The sequence below is a fragment of the Dysidea avara genome, chromosome 12 (genome assembly GCF_963678975.1).
Source record: "Dysidea avara chromosome 12, odDysAvar1.4, whole genome shotgun sequence".
Taxonomy (NCBI): Eukaryota; Metazoa; Porifera; class Demospongiae; order Dictyoceratida; family Dysideidae; genus Dysidea; species Dysidea avara.
Window position 1 is genome coordinate 19,977,343 of NC_089283.1, and position 22,876 is coordinate 20,000,218.

At 37.3% G+C, this 22,876-nt stretch overlaps 1 protein-coding gene and 1 non-coding gene across 2 annotated transcripts in view; both read right to left on the minus strand.

Moving 5' to 3' along the window:
* Positions 1–1,804: 1,804 nt before the first annotated feature.
* The window catches only part of LOC136240100 (DNA replication licensing factor mcm7-like), a 99,164-nt gene continuing 78,092 nt past the window's right edge, over positions 1,805–22,876 (minus strand). Inside the window, exons 16-22 of the mRNA XM_066030948.1 lie at positions 22,623–22,821; positions 22,072–22,147; positions 20,025–20,149; positions 18,731–18,916; positions 6,160–6,324; positions 3,015–3,206; positions 1,805–2,012 (exon numbers count right to left, since the gene is read on the minus strand). The gene's annotated coding sequence lies outside the window, so the exon portion shown is untranslated. The remainder of the gene's footprint in view (positions 2,013–3,014; positions 3,207–6,159; positions 6,325–18,730; positions 18,917–20,024; positions 20,150–22,071; positions 22,148–22,622; positions 22,822–22,876) is intronic.
* Positions 19,080–19,152, minus strand: Trnav-aac (transfer RNA valine (anticodon AAC)). The gene has a single exon. It is a non-coding gene; the product is annotated as a tRNA-Val (tRNA).

Below are 22,876 nucleotides of genomic sequence, written 5' to 3' on the forward strand. Positions count from 1 at the left end.
CGGAAGTGTATACAGAGGCTACAAGAGATTGGTGCAGAAGCAATACTAAAACAGCACAGTGTGTTTCTTGTCTAGTTAGTGGCTTCCACCAAACAGCTTGTATCACTCAACCTTAGAGAACTTTGTATTATACAGAACATACAATAATAATTAGAAGTGTTAATCTTTACATGCTCTTCACTGCATATCTCACTGCTTGAAGGTTCTTAGTTTACTAATTTGTTAAGCTGCTTTACTGTAGTTGTGCCCAGTTATACTGATAGTAAAATGTCAGTAACTTTAAGTATATGGAACATAATTGTTTTACTAAGTTTTAAACTCTCAGTAAACATCAGTGAATGCAGGTTTACTGAAAAGCTACTAAAATTCCAAACAATTAACTGTTCCATATACTGGGAATATACCACTCTAGTAAACTAAGAAACTTCAAGCAGTGTCTATGATGTCATGAAGCCTCTAGTTATGTAGTACACCTGTATCCTCCTGTAGTGTTGCTTGTATGTGTATTTTTCACTGTAGAAATCCCACAGACAAACCAAATACAATACATTTATATCATGTTATTTAACTTTATGTAAGAAAGCTTGTAGTCCCATGGATACCTTTTAAATGAAGCCAAACATGGTTTGATGTAATCTTATATTAAATGTATTTAATTGTTGAACAACATTGAGCAAAGCTGAAATTGCATATTTTGCATGATGCAGGTGTCTAGTCTATTAAAATAGGCAAACATACTAAAAAAAAATATTGCCTGTATACTGTGCATGTACATGCATAGGCACATAAGTTTGTGTTTATTTTCACATTTTCATCACTAATAAGTGCACACAGATGTCCGAAAATTAAATTCCAGAGTGCATTTATATGTAATAAAAGATTATTACAAATTTATATAGAACAATCATTGCAGCCTTTTATTGGGACCATGCTACGGTAGATCAAATCTATATTACCAACCAAGCTACAACTTCTATGCATAATGTATAATATACACATGCAGTTACAAATTGATGAACAAGTTTATCAGACAGTTCAAGCAGATAAATGTTATGATACATTGTTGGTACTAAAAGTTCTTGAAGAGATCATGACACTTGTTAATTTCTTGTTTTTGTCAACAAACAAACAGGAGTTATATACACAAAAGGTATGAGCAGTGACAATTCTAGACTTGACCTACAGTACGGGGGGGAGGCAAGTAGGGAACAGCATGACTATTGTTGTATGGCTGCAATATAAAGTAGAATTTCAGGGGGATCTGGGGGTCGCTAAGCTGCAGGATTTTTGCAATTTATAGACTTGAAAACAGCCTAAAATTTATGTTAAAAATATGAAAACAAATGCCAATCTATATACTGCAACTTTTCCCCAAGATTTTTCAAGACTTAGTTTTCAGCAGGGGGGACATGGCCCCCCTCCCCCCTCATAGTTGCCTCTTGGTATGAGCCTGTACAGGGTGCTTTATCATGTTAATTTTATTTAACAGAACTCTAAATCTTGGATTATACTTGAAAAACTGAACTAAGAAATTAACTTTGTTGTGGAGTAAATTGACTTTTAACTGATGAATTGACTAATTATTGTGTAATTAGACTACAGCTAATTATTATGTTGTTTATTGTTCTTATTCTGGAACTATCTCCAGACTTCTAGAATTGTAGTCTATAAAAGAGCATATTGTTGTACAATTTGTCAGTCCGCTTGAAATCAGTCATTAAAGTTGCTCTGTGAAAACCTTTCTATTACAACAAACTTCATAAAATGTATTATCTTTAGAAAAATAGCTTGTAGTGTACGAATGAATACATTTTATTGATAAGTACCAAAAATTCAGCTGACTATATATATGCCTGTAGATATGATTTAACTGAATGCATGCATGATAACAAAATATCCTATTAAGTAAAGTTGTGAATGTATGAAAGGTTTATTAAACTCAGTAGCTGCTTCTACTTTTTCTTTGCACTTTGCTGCCTGTAATAATTTATGACAGCCAAAACTCATAGGATCTAAATAAAAACATAATTATTATGAATAATTAAATCTTATGTTAAAAGGTTAGCATTACTAAAGCTAGCTGAGGTTGCACATACAACATGGACATCTGTTACCCCATTAAAAATTTATATGTTACAGTACAACAACAGTTATGCATATAATATTATCCACTGATTCATGCAATGATCCACAGACTATACAGTTAATCACTTAAAGCAATTTATTCCAGGATTTGTACATTTAAATAAATAGTAATAATTCTGTGTAATATACCAAGAAAGCAATTGCTGTACACGTACAGATGTTGAAAACTGCACCAATCATATTTAGCAGGTGGCTGCATTATGCAAGTCACTATGCACCTAAATTACATGACATGCAGATTTGGGATTATTTACGGTGACCATGCAGCTTAGACAGCTCATGTTATTATACAGTGACCTATACATGTAATAGACCAGCTTTACTAGCAACTTGTATATGTAATCACACACACGTTTGAGAATAATTAATTGTACGAGTAACAGTTAAATCTAATGTAAAAACCAATTATGAGTTTGACATTATCATAGTAATCAATATGTACATTTTGTGGGTCACTCTGTTGTTCGGGGTATACATAACACTTGTCACAGTTATTTAGCCAATATACAGTGTATGAACTGTAGAGTATATAGCTCACTGTTTGCAACTACTGTATTAATGTGGCACACGCTAACAAAGTATATTATATGTGCTGTTAGATTATTACGATTTAATTCACCTATAATCATGCTACTTTCTTTTCCTGTACTCTGTTATACTATTTCTCATGTGGAATTGCCCTAAGAAATTTACATGGTAAGCATCTTTCTGTGAAGTTGGAAACCAGCTGTCAAAATTTCTGGTTAGGAGCAGCTTGATATATAAATCTCATGGTACACCAAAGGCATTCATGCAGTGAGTAATGTATGTAGGCTGTATGCTCCATAACTGTGTAATTTTCAATAGCTGATCATGACACACATACATACTTTGTCTCTTGTGATCTTTTTGACCAGAAATGTGCCAGAGTATTTCATTGAATTTACTCCCATAATTTTAAGGACCTTCCTCACATCCTCCTCGATGAAGACCAACTATCATTAACCCATCTTTAGTAGCCTTCAGTATAGGACCACCAGATGAACCAGGCGCTGTCTCACTTGGATAAAGCAGCAAGTATTCTGTGAAATATATAGGACAACTCTAAAGTTACTGTGTTATTGATTGCAAGGGCATTGATATGCAGCATGAATTACATAGTTGTGCTGTGACTTGTGCTAAATGTCCATATATACAGTAACTGATTGTCAACTCCTATAAAATTGGCAGGTTATACTATTTGATTGATCGGTTTTGTACTTTGTATTGCATTAGACATTATCAAGCTGAATATTACGTTGCATCAGTACCCACCCTTTGTGTAGTTTGAAACAAGTGCAATTAATTAGCTTGCATAGTACATGAATTATGTTAGACGTATAGTTATATCACAACAGGTGTATGATATCTTTTATTGATGCGAGTCTAAGGCAATGCCAAGGATGGGTCTCAATAGCTAAATTAGTGATACAACAAAATTCTATTAAACGGAAGACTTGCAGGTGTATACTGTAGTAAATGGCTTCATAATGTAAAGAAGGTTTACAAAGGAACTTGATTACAAAGAGAAGTAAAGCCAAGGTGGTACGCAGGCTAGAAGCCCTATAGCTATATCACGCATGTACACATAGCATGGTTTTGTTTCTACATGTACATGACATCTATGATATAAAAAAAGAAATGATTTTGTTTACAATATAGATACTGTACAACAATCAAAGCTTATATAGAGCAAAATTAACCCCATACTCCAGGTGTACATTTTTGGCACCCAGGTAAATTGTTTTAATAATGTAGGAAATTAATAGTGTTAAGAACTAAAGATATGAAAGATTATTAACTTAATTTTACTTTAATAGAACACATGAGACAAACTCAAAGACAGATGAATATATAACTACCAGATGGGTTATATACTTTTCCAAGACTATGCCATATGCTTTTAAGCCTTATCAGCAGTTAGAAAATGTGTACACAAAAATTATGCTAGAAGAAAAACTATATATGCCAGTATCTGGATTTGAACCCACGACTTATAATCATAGCAATGGCACTCTGTCAGCTGAACAGTTCACCAACATATTGAATTACAAACCATAAAATATACAGGCACGAATGACATACGTGACCACAAAATGATTAGTCAAAATTACTTGCGAATTGTAATTTAATTATTGTGCCAGTTTTCAAGTGTTCTCTGTTTCTGTTTCAATGCAGTGCAAGATATCAATGAGAATTGAACAGAGTGCATGGGTTATGGCAATATTTCAACTCATCTTATTTGAAGTGGTATTCAATCCTACAACACAAAAATTGTATGTTTCTGTTTAAGCATAACTGAGCCTTAAATGTGAGAGATAATTTAGTTCTTGTATACTACACATAATGCTATGATGCTATACAGATATACCATCCTTGATTTATAATCATACATGTTATTTTTGCAAATCCACAATGATGGCAAGGTCAGCAACGTTGCTATAACCAAAAACCAGAAGTGTCTTGCTGGTAATGCCTACAGTCTTCGTAAATAATTAAGAAAACAGAAGAGCATATAAGCACTTTGTTATAATTGTGACCGGATTTTGAAAAATCAGTCTTAATGTCACATTTTACACCTAGAATAAATTTTATGATAGCGTCTACTTAGCTATATAGTAATTAGATCAGTAGTCAATACCCTGAATTACAAGAAATTCTGTGAAATATTTTACTAAGTGCTTTAGTGCACTGTAGATTCCTATGTATTTCAAATGTGACATTAAGAATGATTCTCCAAAATCGGGTTACAAATACACAAAAAATCTACGTAAACTCTATATCAAAACAGCCAAGCTGTGAAAAGGTGCAACCTTCCCAAAACAAAGGTGGCAGAATTAACAGGCTGCAGTGTGTAGTTTAATGGCTACGTATGCATGCAGGGGCATAGCCAGGATTATTTTGAAGGGGGTTCAGATTTAAAGTGGCCGAAATGTCTTAAGGGAAGGCCTGGGTGCTTCCCCTAGACCATGTTTGAACGAAAATGATGCTTACACAAAATGTGCCCTTAGGTAGTAACATTAAAAGGTGTTTGTGCATCTAACTAGCTAAAACCTACACACTGCTGTTTATGCAGCTTATAGAAACCATGAACCTATTGTAAAACTAACTAATCTTCACTCCCAGACAGCATACTGACAGCCAACTTCAATTTCCTAGCACACGGAAGTCCTCCACACTCGAGTCCCTTAGTTGGCAATACTTCTTTCCAGCTATATACATTATTCTCGGCCGGTCCTCCTGTTGATGGTCAATAACTTTAGACTTGGCTTGTACTCCAATATGTTCGAGACATCACGTGACTACAACATGTAATAAATAAATCAGGTAAATATACATCAACAATTCACAGTTCGTGCTAACCTGACACATGTATAACACGACCATTCAAGTTTAGCAGCTGCTGCCAACCACTGAACAGTCCTTCGCCATTTCACCCGCGCCATTCATCACGTGCGCGATTGATCACATGATGTAATAGATATGATTTGCAGGGTTCAGCATTAATGTGATGTGACCCTCAAGAGTAGTACAGAGGAGCGCCAGTTGGAAAGTAGCTACCGGAGAGCTCCAGGGCTGTAAGATTTGGTATAATTTTTAATCTTAAAAAATTCTGCTTCTGAAAGGGGGGTTCGTCCGAACCATCCGAACCCTCCCTGCCTATGCCCTTGGCATGCTGAGACTAACTGCCCTCCACTAACTATATAATAATATCACTAATTAAGTACATAAAAATCCTTATTTATATCTACATAGCTTGCTACATTGCTGCTCTGAATACTGTGACTGCTTTGTTAGAGTAATTGACTGCTCTATTAGAGTATCTCAATCTTAACGTGACTGGTTTCTGGAAATCTCAGAAGCCCCCCTAGATCCACCCCTGGTATACTTATTAATGGGTAATGGGTGTGGTATGCCAGTCTCTTGGGCTGCACAACACATGTACACTGTCATGTGTCTCAATATAAACATTACCACATGCCCATATCTGCTTACCATGCAAGATACAAGTGGAAAAGGATAATGATAGTTCTTCACCACCCGGGTGTTGGATAATTGTAATATAATCATCATTTCTAATGAGTGCTGGTTTACGAGATCTATGTTTTCAGCAAATGATGCACTCTCCTCTCCTTTAACTTCTATCATGGCAAAGTCCAGCTGCATAGGAGAGATAAAAATATTTAGGAACAGATTTTGGGTAGCAACAGTCACTCTGAATTAGAGGGAGGTGTAAAGAGCTTGTTTCTAGTAATTAACGATACATTTCTCATTTACAAGTATAGCTGTCAACTCAAGGTACAATAATAATGAGTTGCGGTCTAAATAAGTTAGACAACAAGAACCAATGGGTTCTACCAAGAGTTCAAACCCCTGTAGAAGGGGGTCTTGTGAAGTTATGATGTAACGACAAGATGTTGTGGTTTGTGACGTATGAGCAGCCACAAAAGTGCAAGAATTGTTAGCACCATTTCACACTCATGACGCTCAGGATAGCCGTATTTGCAAATCACCTAGCAAAACTGCCTATGAAGCTGTCTTAACCCATGAAGGAATAATTGTAGTTTGGTGAGAAACTCTTAGAGCTGGAGTTAGTTTGGTTGCTAGCAACATTGTTAAGCATGTGTTCAATCAATATCATGTTCAACTAATGACATCATTAATTATACACAGAAGAATGGGAGAACTCGAAAGTTCTACGTCATACGCCCTTCTATAGGGGCATATGAGAGTAGGATACTCTCCTCAGTATATATAAACTCTTGGTTCTACGAGATTTGGAAAACCCTCAGGTCCTTAGTAGTGCCCTCACTGCGCTCGGGCGCTACAGCCCAGGGCCTTCAAGTTTTCTAAATCCCATAGAACCCTAGTTCTTGACGTCTAACTATTATATTGGATATCAATACAACTTAAAAATCCTTATTGGTACACCTTTAGTAGCTACATCATCAGACACTTTTACTTCATTTCAAAAGCCATGCATCTACTAAAGTTATTGAGATTTAAGATAACAAATTTTAATGATGTTTGGAATACAAATACGTAATAAGAAATAACACACATACACTGTATTTCAGTATTATACTGTATATAGAATATTTGATTATTCGTTCTTGATTAAAAACATTCGTTCTTTTTCATTTAGAATATTCGTTTTAGCCCTAAAGTAAATGAATGTTCGAATTATTTGTTTCTTACATTTCATATAACAAAACACTTTTAACACTGTTTCAAAGCTGTAAGTGAGTCAAGGGTACTATACAGAACTATATAATTAAAACTTAAAAGAACTTGAAGAATACAGTTAACTAGTAGTAATTACTGCCGACTGCTAATGTTATGATTCCTGTACCATTTTCAGAGCCCTCTGAGTCATTGTCATCTCCTAACAATATATCCAATGCTGTTTATTTTTTTTATTTTTTGTAGGTGGGTTCCTTCTCTTTGACAGCAACACACTGAAAGGTGGGGTTTCCATAATCAGTATCCTTCCACTATGACAGCTCTTCTCTGACTGATTGTTAGAAGTCATCTGTAAGAAATTTCAGGCTCTAAGACTTGAATTGAGGATCTAATGTAGCAGCTAACACAAGTGGTGAATCTGGTTCAATTCCATCCAAGCTCCACCTTCTCATGATGGATTCTCTAACAGTTGTCTTGAATGCAACGATACTTGTTGAATCACCTTCCTCACTATCCATGTTAGTAAACACATTATGCATTATTGGCATTATATGCAAGATATTGACACCTTTCTTTCTGTACAAAAAAAACCGGTTGCTACTTCCAATGACTCAAGCAATTTAGCTAACTCTTCCAGTAAAACCCACTGATGAGCTGCGAGATCGAGGGTACAGTCTTGCCGTTTTGTGGTGGTAGTATTTGAAAGTACAGCAGTGACTGGCCACCTGCATGTAGCTACTAAACGCTGAATCATATATAGGGTACTATATATTCCATTTCGTTGCACAATCTATTTTGAGTTTTTGTTGATTCATATTCATTTGAGACTGTTGCTTGTATAATTCAGCCATTGCCATTGTGCTGTGATGGAAATGACCTACTAATTTACAGGCAGCACCAAGAGCTCTATTAATAGATGCATTATTTCTTAAATCATCACTAATACAAAGTTGCAGGATGTGAGCTGAACAGTTCACTCCGGCCCATCCCTTTTCAATTCTCAACAGATCAGTGGCTCGTCTCATGTTTGATCCTGGATCATGTACAATACTACTGACTGTACAGTCAGCAATTTCATAAGATTCTAATACAGTACCTCCTTTATTGTAGAAGAAATGTTCTCTCCCATGTGGTGGTCTGGAAATGATCTTGTAGCAAGTACGCAATCAACGAATTCCCACTGTGAAATAGGGAAGAGACAAGTAAGTAAAATATAAACTTCTGTAGAACTGCTCATCCATATATCAGTGGTGAGGGAGAGTAAGAATGCATATGATTGAAGTTTGTCAATACGTAATGCTTTTCCACTTGTATATCAATTTAAAATAAGCTTACTGATGTGTTTCATTGATGGTACAGTGTATCCTGGCTCACACTACACCATTAGCTCTTGAAATCCTCGTCCTTCAACCATTCTTGCTGGTCGTAAATCGTGAACGGTTAGTCCAACTATCAGATTGTCTAGAATCTTTGCATGAGCTGGGCTACACTTCTGTACTTTCATTATCAAATCAATCTTGGGCTGTCCAGAATCACAAGCAATAAAGATTCTTGAAGTACTGCCACAATCCTCTGTTACACTGGGAAGTCGCCTAAATCCATGCTGGCGCCTGAACCAATGTTTACTTGGTTATAAAGGATGCGCATGTGACTCATAATGAATTCGAATCACATATATCTCTATTTGAATTACATAACATTCATATGAACCTTTGAATATTTCACATTTACCCCAGCACTAATTGTCTACTTCACCTTATACAGTATATCTCTTGAGAATAATCAAGAACTATAGATTCATATAATACGTAGACTTGGTATTTATTCAAGAGTAGAATTTATTATTACAAGTACAGTACTGCAAGTATATAAGGTGCAGGGTATAATCAAGAAATACATGTAATTTATATAGTTCTTAATTTAGCAGAGAATAGAATGTATTGGGCACTTGCAGTCTGGTTATATAAACTTGTTAGTGTTATATACACTGTACACCACATATCATATGTAAATATGTTTTCAATTATGTTCCAGGTACAATTGCAAACATCAGCCAAAAATGTCTGAAATGAAAACCAAACAGCCTTACTCTTTGCAAGAAGACTTTAGCTCATAAATAAGACACACCTTCTGGTGAGGATTATAGTGCTTCTCAACTTCTTTTGCCATACTTCCATAGGTGTATATAGTAGAATTAGATGATTCTCCAGTGAGCCCAGTAACGTACTGGCTGTCTGAACTCAAACTGTAGGATATTCAGAAGACAGAACTCATTGCAGGAGCTGCTCTAACAGATAGACATATCAACAGAGTGTCTATTTTGTTGACTGAACAAATTCCTGACATGCCACCTCCGCAGTGCTGACTCTGTGAGTTCAATTAGATATTATGAAGAAAGCTAAAAATGGATCACCTTTTCACAATTTTATCCACCATTGGGCATTATCTCAGATTAGAGATAGTACTGTTTATTTGTACAACTCACTGCAGCCAAAGTTTGAACAGCCAGACCTTCGTAAGCATATACATGCCCTGTATGGAGATTTTACAGTACAAATACCCAATGTTTAGCTACAAAAAGGTGAAAAAGACTGTGACTGCTTTGCTATTGCATTCTGTATAACAATGATGTTAGGAGATGACCCAGCCATACTATGTTATGACCAGAAGAAATTGCACCGTTTCCTTCAAATCCAAGAAAATCTAGGATACCACTAGCCAGCATTGCCCTATAAAACTGTTGTCTGTGAACTAAATGACTCCTACCAATATGATTTAATCTATTGCCTATTACGGTTGTCAGTCGGTGTTGTCATTTGGCACAATCCTAACTTAATCATTACTTTAATCTTGGTATCATCAAATATAATCAATATCATCATTGATCATGTGTATGTATGAAAGAATGTCTGAGTGTCTTGTAAACTACATAGCTAAAAGAAGACTATATATGTTGTGTACCTGGGTAGTAAAGCAACCATATGCAATACAACTTTGTTTGGTTACTATGAAGTTGATATTAGGCAATGGTAAACCACAATTAGCTGTGAACAATTGTTTCTCAATTGTTTTATACTTCCTCTGTATAATGCACTCTACAGTGTGAATACTTTAGTTAGTGGCCATGACAACCACTTGAACATTTTTCATTACAGCCAAGTAAATGACAAGGTGCTTGCCATATACGTATGGTATAACATAAACAAATTCCACAAAACTATCAGCTATTGGAAACCACTTTAACATAATTGACTTACTACGTATCATGATCTTAATATATAGTGTGCATCTGTAAACATCACACTCAATGCCTTCTTCCCTTTGGCATGTGTGTTTCTGAATTCTAAGTGGTACACAATCATCATTGAAGAGTCCTGAATGCCAATTTGGATGAATCAACCATTTCCCATCATTAAAGGGCACTGTTTCACCATATCTAGGAATGTTTCATCTACCGGGAAGCAACATTTCTAACACTATTCGGATATGACTGAAATATACACATTTCCTCTCAAGCTTTCAGCCCTTGTGGGAGCCATGCAAATACTCTTATCGCTCACAAGCGTGTTAGGACTATTTAATGTGAGTAAGGTCAAAGGGCTCCTTGTGGTCAAACTCAAAGATTAACATGGGCAATCTGGTAGCTTCTACCACAATGCTACTGTACTGTATTCTCAGAAAAGTTTAGTGCTACTAAATTATATAAGGCCTACACTAATGAAGGGGAGATTTAGTGCTTGGTTAATATGTTTGGTTAATGCCTACACCAATGTAGGGATGATTTAGTGTCACCTGGCACTAAATCTCCCTTAAATAGTGTAGGCAGAAAAGTCCATTTAATGACATATTGTATGGAACCATCCAAAACAGTCAGTTCGTAAGACTCCAGTAAACTGCTACTGCTACCAAACTTAACGCAAGTCAGCATTCAGTTAAACAGTGGACTAAAGCAAGATGATGCTGTTAATTATTGGGTCCAAGCCAACATGATCGGATTAAAACGGTGTGCTTCGGTGAACTCTGGTGAACAATATAGGACTACCAATGAAATGAGGCTTTGCTATATGCTGATGGGAAAACAAAGATAAAGCCCATTGAATCATTTTTCAAACTACAGATGAGACTGTTATAACATACAGGCTTTATAATTTTGTCTTAACAGTACTTAGTTTCTTTCTCTTTAGTCTTACTCCAGCAACATCAATACATGAATACTACCAGTTGTTGCTTTTGTTTTCTACCTGCAGAAGGTGTTTTTATGGGTTTAGGAATAATTAGGTATGGGAGGCTGGATTATGTTTTATTTGTTTTTTAAACCCGGGCTTGATGGACTGCCCTTGCCTACCACCCCCAGCACAAAGAAAGGCACGTGCTGGACAACTGTAAAAGACAATAGAAAAACAGAGTAACGCAGCCAGCATGTTATTCTGACAAGCGGGACTCCACTAGCACTAAATCCATTGGTGGTGGAGCCCTAGTGTAAGCACCAATGGATGAACGCGCACCTCGAATGCATTGAATAGCCGAACGTAGCAGAGAAAAACCAAGACAACACCGAAACCAACCCAGGACTACAGAGTATTCATCACCCCACTTAGCCAATAGGAGGGAAGCCAGACACTTGTAGAAAACTGTGGTTTTGTGATCCAACCCCCCTGTTGCCGGCATGACGATAGGTGTAAAAGAAGCATGCTCAGCCTCACGAATTCTCTGACCATAAGCTTGACGCTTGATATTCTCATGCTTCTTAAAGGTAGAAGAAAGCGATGAAGAACTGTCAGATGGGGCAAGCGGATTAAAAACATGAACATCAACAGTGTTGGGAGTAACGCGTTACATAAGTAACCCGTTACATAAGTAACGCGTTACGTAATATTATTACTATTCTTGGTAACTAAGTAATATAACGAAATACACTATAAAACCTAGTAATATAACGCAAGTTACTTCACTCACAACTATAACGCGCTACATAGTAACGAATATTACATAATAATATTACTATTAAAGTAGCGAAGTAACTGTAACGTGTATTATTACTAGTCAAGCTACTGTTTTAATAATAACATTATAACAATCTAAGTAGTAAACCAGGTAGCTAACGATTTGGTAACTACTTATGGAGCAAATTAAACACCCAGACGTAACAAATTAATGGTGGCAGTAACGAAATTATCAACTATCCCTGCAACTCACCTCAAAATAATCATATTCAAACTAATGAATCTAAGTTACTGATCATGCAGGAAATGGTTTTACCCCCACTTGAATACGATTATAATCTCTATCACATGGCTAGCTACACACACTTGACAGTTATTTGAGACACGCGTACATTGTTTACTCCTTTTGTTTACTCCACGTGGCTGACGATTTTCGACAATGGCAGAGGAGCTACAAGATTCTGATGATGGTGATGACAGTGCAAGTGTAGAGGAGGGAAAGAAAGCAACGTTCTACCAATGGAGGCTTAGGCACTACTTTACCGTGGTGGAAGAAGGTGACAAAAACATGCGAGTTCGGTGTAGGTTGTGTGCACCAAGTAACAAAACACTCTCCAGTGCTCGTAACACTACTTCAAACCTTAGGAAGCATTTAAATGCAGTACACAAAACTACACAATTAGTGCCATTGACAACAGAGAACGAAGTTAGGAAACGAAAATCGGTCGATGATGATGACCCACAAAGCCAGACAAAGAGGCAGTGCACACTGTCATTGATGAGCTCTTCAATTAATCCTTCAAGGCTGCGAGGTTTGGTTGCTGAATATATTATTGAAGATATGTTGCCAATATCAACAATTGAGTCTCCAGCTTTTAGTAAATTGGTGTGTGGTGTATCTTCAAGCAATGTGCAACTGCCCAGCAGAAAGTCTATCACTACGTTCTTGGACAAGATTTATGACTATGATAGTGAAAGTGAAGGGTACATTGGAAACGGTGGGAAGAGTATGCACAACTGCACATGTGTGGTCAGCTAACAGAAGAAGTTACCTAGGGATGACCGTGCACTGGATAGATCCCCGTACATTAAAACGCCACAAAGTTGCTATTGCTTGTGCACGAGTCATGGGTCGTCACACATACGATGTTCTTGCAGCTAAAATTGAAAGTCTCCATGAGTCCTTCGGGCTTTCTGGTAAAGTATGCTCCACAGTTACTGACAACTGGTCTAATTTTGTCAAAGCCTTTGCCACTTATGCACTACCAGTTCTAGATGTTCCAGAATCATCAGATACTGAAGACAACATTGAGCTTGAAGAAGAAGTGACTTTTTTAGATGTAGCAGAGTTGATGGTGCCTGATCAAGTAGATGCACAAGATGATTCAACACAAATTGATTATGAACTACCACCTCACCAGAGATGTGCAGCTCACACTCTCAACTTAGTTGCCAGCACTGACGTAGACAAATTCCTTTCGTCATCTCCAGCATCTAGGAGCTTATACAGAAGCGCTTTTAGTAAATGCATGGCTCTTTGGAACAAGGCCAGCCAGTCAACTGTTGCTTCAGATCAACTGCAAGAAAAGCTGAAAAGAAAGCTTTTAGTTCCATGTCCGACTCATTGGAACTCTTATTATGATACCATAGAAAGAGTGGTTGAGAATTCCCTTGCAGATCTGAATGATTTATGTGCTAAACTTGTTTTACGTGGCTTTAATGAGAGAGAGATCATGTTTTTGAAAGAATACTGCACTGTACTGAAGCCACTGTCACGAGGATTGGATATACTCCAAGGTGAAGATAACTGTTACTATGGCACTTTACTGCCAACACTGGAAACCATAATTAAGAAAATGAAGACAAAGAAGTCTGAGCTTTCACCAACAATAGTTGGACTTGTTGATTCCATAGATAGTGCAATCAGGCAACGTTTTAGTGCACTATTTGACAGCCATGATGCAATCATTGCAGCTGTAGCTTCACCAAAGTTTAAACTGAAATGGGTAGAAGCCCAGGAGAGAAAGGATCGGTACAAACAAATGCTGCTTGATGAAATGCGTCTTTTTAGAAATGAGGAAATTCAGGTGGTAGAGGTTAGATCAGAATCCCAAGAAAAAAAGGAAAAGGGCAGACTTTTATGATTTTGATAGCGATGATGAAAGTTCTATCAACAACGTAGATGCAGAAGCCAATGGATACCTTACTGATGCAAAAAAGCTTGAATGCTTAAGAAAATATCCTACTGTAAAGGAAATTTTTTAAAAATACAACACAACACTTCCCTCGAGTGCTCCAGTGGAGCGACTCTTCAGCATGGGAGCACTTGTATTAACACCAAAATGAAATCGATTAATGGATGCCCGGTTTGAGAGACTTCTGCTCATGAGATTGAACAAAGACTTTATTGACTTGAGTAACTAGCCATAGTGACTTAGCAGTGACTAGGAATATGCAACTCTGTTGTGTAAGTGATTTATTTTTAAACAGGTATTTGTAAATCATTGAACGTCGTTATGTCAATAATGAACTTTATTAACTTTTAATTATTTTGGGTTACTAACAAAAGTAATATAATATGTAATATTATTACAGTTACTTTATTTTATCGGTAATATGTAACTGTAACTAAATAGTTCAGTTGCAAGAAATATGTAATATGTAACTAGTTACTTTTAAAAAGTAACTTGCCCAACACTGAACATCAATAAAACATCTCTCAGAACGACTACCCCAAAAACCATTCATGGCAATGTCCAAGCGAGCCCCTTCTTGAGTATTTGAGGTGGAAAGATGGAACTCATCAGGATTGTGGACGGGCTGCAGTTCTGGTTCAGTACACACCTGGGAGCACACCTCTGTCAAAAGGGTAGCAGTGAGATCCCTTATCTCATTGTGGCGAAGGGAAGATAGTCCCCTCTTCAGACAAGAGAGCACATGATCCACAGAGAATGAAGCCCCACAAGCACAAAGAGTTGGAGTACGGAGGGGAGGCCAACCGTAATGCAAAGCCAGGACATCCTGAAAGGTGGACTTATGTAGAGCAAAACCATGCTCATTCAAGGGGAGAGTTGTAAGCCAATTCAAAGCTCCCCTCACAGATGCTAGCTCCACTGCACACTGCAGTATGGGTTCCAACTGCTGACGCAATTCAGAAGAAGTATTAGAGTAGGTGTCTAACTTTGCTTTGTGTACAGAAGATTTTCTAGACTGTTGGAAAGAAATAGCCTCAATAAAGCTCTTAGAATGGTCATGAATGCACAAACAAAGAGGCTCAGCAATATGACGGGAAGCAGCCAACTCATTGTTACTTGTGATAGTTGGACTAAAAATACCCAGGTCTCCCCAATGAGCAAGAAGAGCAAACAATTTCCGTAAATTATCACAAGGCGGTGGACAGCCTGATAAGGTAGGAATAAACAGTTGACGAATCACGTCCTCAAGAGGTTGAAAGATCGCACTGTCAAAGGGGACAGTCTGAGAAACAAACATCCAATGGCTTGACAAACCATGTGTAAAAGCACAGTAAGCAGCATGGGGCTGACTCTCCACAAATCTAGCCAAAACAGTAATCTCTTCAGACCAGCCCTTGACCTTGTCAGCAACAAAGGATTGTATGTAACTCTCTGAACCTATGGCAGCCCCTAAATAAGGATGGCCATTACTGGTAACTCTGATACCAGACCCACTGAAGGAAGAAATAGAGTCTTGAATTATGTGCAAGAAATAGAGCCTTTAAGAAGTATGAGGCTGGATTATGTGGGTACTAGTTTGTTCACACTACAAAGCTGTTGCAGTTGTGGGTTACCCATAGAGAAAGCCTGTCTCTGCAGAGGTACCCACATCTCCTAACTCCAGTCCACCTCAGACTATGATGAATGTCCAACAAACTAATATTACTACTACCAGTGGTGGGATGGCTTTGTACGAGCACATTGAAGATAGCCAAGAATGAGTTGAATGAGTTGTTTTCATGATGTGTACACATTTGCAAACATGCATACAAGAGGATGAAGGTTAATACTAAAATGCCCAGTGTGCATAGGAACCTCTTCTTCGGGGCATATATCAGCTTCAAAAGCATAAGCATAACATATATTTTGCAATATTAAAACTATTCATGTATTTGTTCTGCTATAAAATACACCCATATGTGCCAACATTTATACAGTACGCTTTGGGCTGGGGGAGGGGGTTAGAAACAATAGTACTCTTTGTATGCTTGCAAAAAAGCTAAAAATTGTGGATAATCCCTAAGTTGCATTCATACTGCGGAAAATGTAGTGGTATATTCAAGTTGTCAACAGGGAAATAACAGCTACACCCCGCCCTGTACATATACTGAGGTTGCTGGACTGTTACTGAGCTAAATCTAAGAGGATTAACCACAAAAACCTATCTCTTGTGAATTACTGAGAGTGATTTCAGCAGATTATCAGAATACTATTAAATTTGTTGGACTGTTTTACTTTGGTGACTGCTTTATTAGGATATCTTGGGACTTTTACCAGTGATTTTTTATAGTTTCATAAACATTGTATTGCCTTTTTGAGGTCCTTTAGAGACCTTTGCAAAAATTAGTGAAAAAGAAAACGACAATTCATCATTGCATGTTAGTCAAGGTTTCACAATCTCATATATACACTCACACGTGAGATTTGATTGTGGGTTTTAGTTTATTTTTCAGTTTCTTTGATTGTGGCTTTTGGTTTACTCTACAATTTGTGGTGTGGGTTCTAGTTTATTCCACTCATGCTAGTTAATAGTGATGCCACGATATATCATATATCGCGATAATTGTGATAAAAACATTTCATGATAATCGTGATAGAGAAAAGGCTATATCGTGATATTAAAATTTAGTGAAAACTGACTCGATATTTTCAAAATATGAGAATATTTCTCTGGTGATGTATAAAAACAAGTGTCAACTTTGTCAAATCATAGCTATAAGTTTACTGAATAAAACTTGTCCTGTGAAAACAGTAGCATATTCCATTCATTTAAAATATATCATGACTATCGTGATATAAGTACCATGATATTGTGATTATTGTGATATTAAGATTTTCATATCGTGGCATCTCTACTAGTTAAAGCACCGCTGCAACTGCATTATGGGAAAAAATGCATGAGGATGTGGTATTAGTCTCTCACCCATGCACTTGGTGCTATTTTTTTTCCATATTGCACAAGTGTGGAGGTGATTAAAGTGCTTTCCGTTCTTCTTTGTTCATAGCGTTTAGTTAACTGCATCAGTTTTCAGCCATCACACAATCGCTAAGTGTCTACATAGTACAAGTTTGGTCATAAAACAAACAGATAGCATTGTTTTGGCTACTTTTGGTGATTAAAATGTTACGCAAGTGTTTCCATACACAATGCTGTATTTTTCCTTCAATGGTGTATGGAAATAATTCATTTAATGTTTGCCCACACAAGTGTTTTAAGATATTTTACAGTATGATATACGTGACTAACTACGTACAATTAATAAGAAGACAGTTGTTAAACTAGGCAAGCGTTACAACTGGTTTTAAGCCAGTATGGATGCATGTGTGGTTTTCTAAATTGTTTGTAAAACAACATGTGTGTCTGCCTAAACAAGATTTTGTTAATTAAAAGTAGCCAGTATGTATGCTGTATAGACCATGTACAAACAGGTAAATTAAGAAACTGAACATCCCTTAGGCTTAAAGGTTGAAGGGGGTGTGTCTCTCACATTTGTTCGAAGTGAAGAACAGATTCAAGGCTTTTGTTGATGGAATTTTTTGTAAGAAAAATCATAAACATACAATATATCAGTTAAGTGTTGTTTGTAGTTTTTGTTTGAGGTAGTGTCTTGTATGACAAAGCAACCACAACTAAACCAATTGAGAGACTAAACACATATCAATTAAAACAAACTGGCTATTCTGCTTCATTTCCAATTATGGTCCACAGCATTTCAAATCAAGAACAATATAAAGCATTAATAAATAAACTAGTGTCCATTTGGTTCTACTTTGGGTACTTAGAGATAATGAGTTACTCTCTAGAATTCCTATGGATATAATTACATGAAAATAACAAGGAGAAAACATCCTGACCACCTGGTAGACTCCTGTAAGCATTCGAGCGTAAATCGGATGGCTGCAGGTTCGAGGCTACCTAGGTCCAGTCATGGATTTTTTCTCCCTTCTCCAACTTTTCAAACACACCTAATGTAGCTAAAGTCTTTGAGCAGGCTGTAGGACCACCTCCTACAGACCTTCAGCACTTGTGCTGTAAAGCATTAATAAATAAATAAAAATAAATAAAATAAATAAATATGAGAAGCACCTCTGCAGTCAATCTGTTGAATATGGAAATTCTGTGTGATTCTTGTACAATTAACAACGAAATTGTGCAATTCATATTTCATGATGTTTATCATACAATATGGTAGGACTGTATAGTACCTATCATGAAAGTCTGACCAAAAATATCATTTGAAATCCACCTTCACTTTTCATTCACACCAGCTCAAGTTTGCTGGAATAGTAGAGACTAATACAGCACGAGACCATGTCCTCGTCCATTTTTTTTTCATATTACAGTCGCAGCAGTGCTTTGACTAGCATGAGTGGAATAAAGTAGAACCCACACTACAAATTGCAAAGTAAACTAAAACCCACAATCAAAGAAACTGCAAAATAAACTAAAACTCACAATAAAAAAACTACAGAATAAAGTAAAACCCATGAGAAAATCTCACAGTGCATTAACCATCTTTGTTTTTAAAGTGTTATGAAATTAAAACAAAAAAAGCATTCCTGCCTGGAATTGAACCAGGGACCTTGAATGTGTTAAACTCACGAGATAACCACTACACTACAGGAACAGCACATCACAACAAGTCAATATTTTGTGCTTTAAACTTTGAAGTGTAGAAAATTTGTGCTTCGGTTGTTGCTATAGAAGAAATCAAGCCCACTTGTTGTTTACAATATGCTACACCTATAAACTATTAAATAATGTTTTGGATAATTGAGAATGAAGACAGCAGGCTTTATTGCAAATACTACATGTGACGTGTCATTACACAAATAAATTTGTGATTTGCCATAAAACATCCCAGCCCATTGTATTTAGAATACAACTGCTAAGTGTACTAGAGAGTTGGAGGAGCAGGTACATATTCGGATCAGTCGTTCAATTGGAAAGAGATCGATAATCTTATCAGCAAAGATGCTGTACCTAGCTGTTCATCCTACTCATAACAAGACAAGTCTCTAGTATTAGCCCAAATTGTGAGAGCTTGGAAAAACAGTACAAATTGAAATGTGGGCCTGGCCAAGCCACTCGTTGTGACCTCATTGCTATGGGATCAGGGGAAGATATTGTGAAAATGGTTTTGGTGACCTGAGAGCTGATTTCTGGTATGGCCTCAAGGATATACACGCTATGACACAAACCGGCTAATGGGAGATGAGAACAGACTTCTGCTATGCCAATAACAAGACATGGTTAACTATGATCATTGTAGTGTTGGCTGCGCCAGTGAAGAATACCCACTCAGTGTGGGTGGCTATAAATGAACTGTGTTCAAGGGTCTTTATGATGGGCATGAGGTGCGAAGTTTAGTACATATGATAATGACAATGATAAAGCTCATTTTACATGTGCCATGACAAGCGAGTTTACCTTTGTACTATTGTTCAGTGTATCACATGTACAGTATGCCTATACAATATATATCACTACACTACTTACCTTAGTAATGGATATGGTTTGCTGTTCCATCACGTCATGTATGGCAGATCAGTCCCCATCCATCATCTTGTCAAACTCATCAATACAACACACACCCTGATCAGCAAGCACTAGAGCCCCTTCTCCTAATGAGTTGCAAAATGATATGGCAGGTTTATACAGGATAACAACAAAACCACATACATTTGAACAAAGTGAAATATTGTTCTATTGTATAGGACACAATTTGAGCACAGTATGGATATAACACTTCTTATTGTTTTACTGTGATTTAATATCATGCACTACTCCAGCTTGTTTCAGTATTTTTATCGATGTGCTATGGTCCTTACTCTAGCTGAAAATCCCAATTTTTTTGTGTACTTGTTTGTTAACTTTCTTTTGTAGAATAAATTTATTATGACTGGTGAACCCATGCATACCACATCAAAAGAAAGAAATGGCGCTGGGCACCCCAACTATCAATTATTGCCTGAAAAGTGAAGTATCCATTATGTTTTGTTGTCAGCTATGCTCAACCCGCTACACCACATTATGAATCAAGAACTGTTCGAAAAGCACCTCTGCAATCAAAATAGCCACTAAGAAAAATACGGACAATTTTCGTTACAAAGGGAAGCCATCATGTGCTACTGCCAAATTGACACTTCTGCTGTCAGCAAAGATGAATGGGACACAAAGGAGGAGACACTGGTAAGTCCATGAAGAATGCATTGTACGTACTGCGGTATGCCATCGGGCCGAAGCGATGTCGAACAGTGAAAAAATCAAGCCTATAGCCTTAGCCGTTATCAAGTTATTCTTGTCTGAAGGTGTCAGTCAGTCAGTCAGTCAGTCAGTCAGTCAGTCAGTCAGTCAGTCAGTCAGTCAGGCAGTCAGTAGAAACTTCCGTTTGATAATTTTTCTGTAAAAAAATTCATAGCAACTTGTTTAAAGTGTGTTGAGTTTATTTGAAGGCTAGTTTGGGCTTAGTTTTACATAACCAATACTGCTTCATCTTTGTCAGAGGTTGGTTGATGGATGATGTTTTTCATGGGCCACGCCCTGGCTCCTTTGTGGTCCCTACTATACAGTACCGTATGGAGGGAAACTTTGGCGCCATTAAAATTTGGCGAATTACCATGAATTCGCCAAATTTTCCCCATCCAAATATTTTGGTGGCGAAGAAAATAGCAAACCAAGCCTCGAACTAATCAATTTTCTACTCTACCAAGGGATACTGGGCCAGGGGTCACACTAGAGCCAAGCCTGCCTCAACTACCTCACTAGATAGCTAGCTACAGTACTGTACATGGCGAAACGAGAGTGACAAGTAGTGAGTCCTATATTAAGTGCGATACCAGAGGGTGTAGATCTACTGTCTATATAGTATTAACTTTTAGTTGATAGCTGACTCCAGGTGCCGAACTGAGAGGCGTGGCACTCCAGTTCTCGCTTCAGGCACAGCAATTAGTAATCTAATTAATTTAAATAGGGTGTGCACTTTGCTAACAATTCGCCTAGTTTTATTTCGCCAACAGTGATATTTTGTTTGATTCGCCAAATTTTCCCCCCTCCAAAGTTTCCCTCCGTACGGTACTATCCTACCGTACGATTCTGAATGTTCAGCACAGTAGTATTATAAAGCAAGACATGTTGTAATGATGTCACATTTTCAATAAGGCCATTTACACAAACAAACAATCCCTGATAGGCCATTTTGTGCTAAAAGTGACTCTTAAACAAATCCAACCAGTATTTGTAAGTAGCATAAGTACTCAATATTGGGCAACTGAAAACTGTCTTGTCCTTGTGGAGTGGTGACTTACTAAGTGCTATTTCTGATGTGAGAGGATCTTTCATGACAGCAGCTGTCAATCCTACTCTGGGACTACCTCTACCAGTAGTGTACTGGCCTGTAGTGAGGTGTGTGTAGGTAATGATGTACACACACACACACACACACACACATGCACAATCACACACACACACACACACACACACACACACACACACACACACACACACACACACACACACACACACACACGCACACGCATACACACACTCATTTCTAGGTGATATCCGGTCAATGTATGACAACAACTGACTCTCAGCCACACCAGGATCCCCATTGATGTTTCCTGAAAAAACACACACGGCATACTTTGCAGGTGTGTTTTGAAAGTCTTTCTTATTTTAACAGAATTATGTTACTCCTATGGGAATATTGTATAATAATCTATGTATATATATATATATATATATATATGTATATATATAAAGTTGAAAGGCTGTCTGTCTGCTTTGTGATGCTACTCACTCCACAACCAAAGCACGTATCAACACAGGACTTTAATGAAATCATCTGGCAACTCCAAGTTTGTTGTTACAAATTTCTATGTGCTTCCCTCTACAGAACGTTGAAGGCATTGGTGTAGAGGAAAACTAGAGCTACATTCCTGTCAAAACCACCAACAAACAGCCAAAGCATTAGCGCATAGAACTGCTAACCCAAAGGTCCAAAGTTTATAATTCTTACCCATGGCAACTTTTTTCTTCTCAGTACTACCTTTTCATGACACACCTTTACATATATCAGCTATTAATGATACTTACTCGGCAATCTGTGCACACTTCGACAAGATTCACACGCGAATGAAACGCTACGTTGCAAAGTTTATTGCAAGCTTCTACATGTGTTCCTTCGTCCATTATAGGCCATGATGTAGAGAAGACTTCAGCCGCATTCCATTGTTAACGGCATGACAAATAGCTCAGCTGGCAAAGCACCTCCCTGAAGATGTTGTGGTTACTGCTGTGTAGGGTGAGGGTTTAAATCCTAACCATTTTATTTATCTTTTTTGTGCATA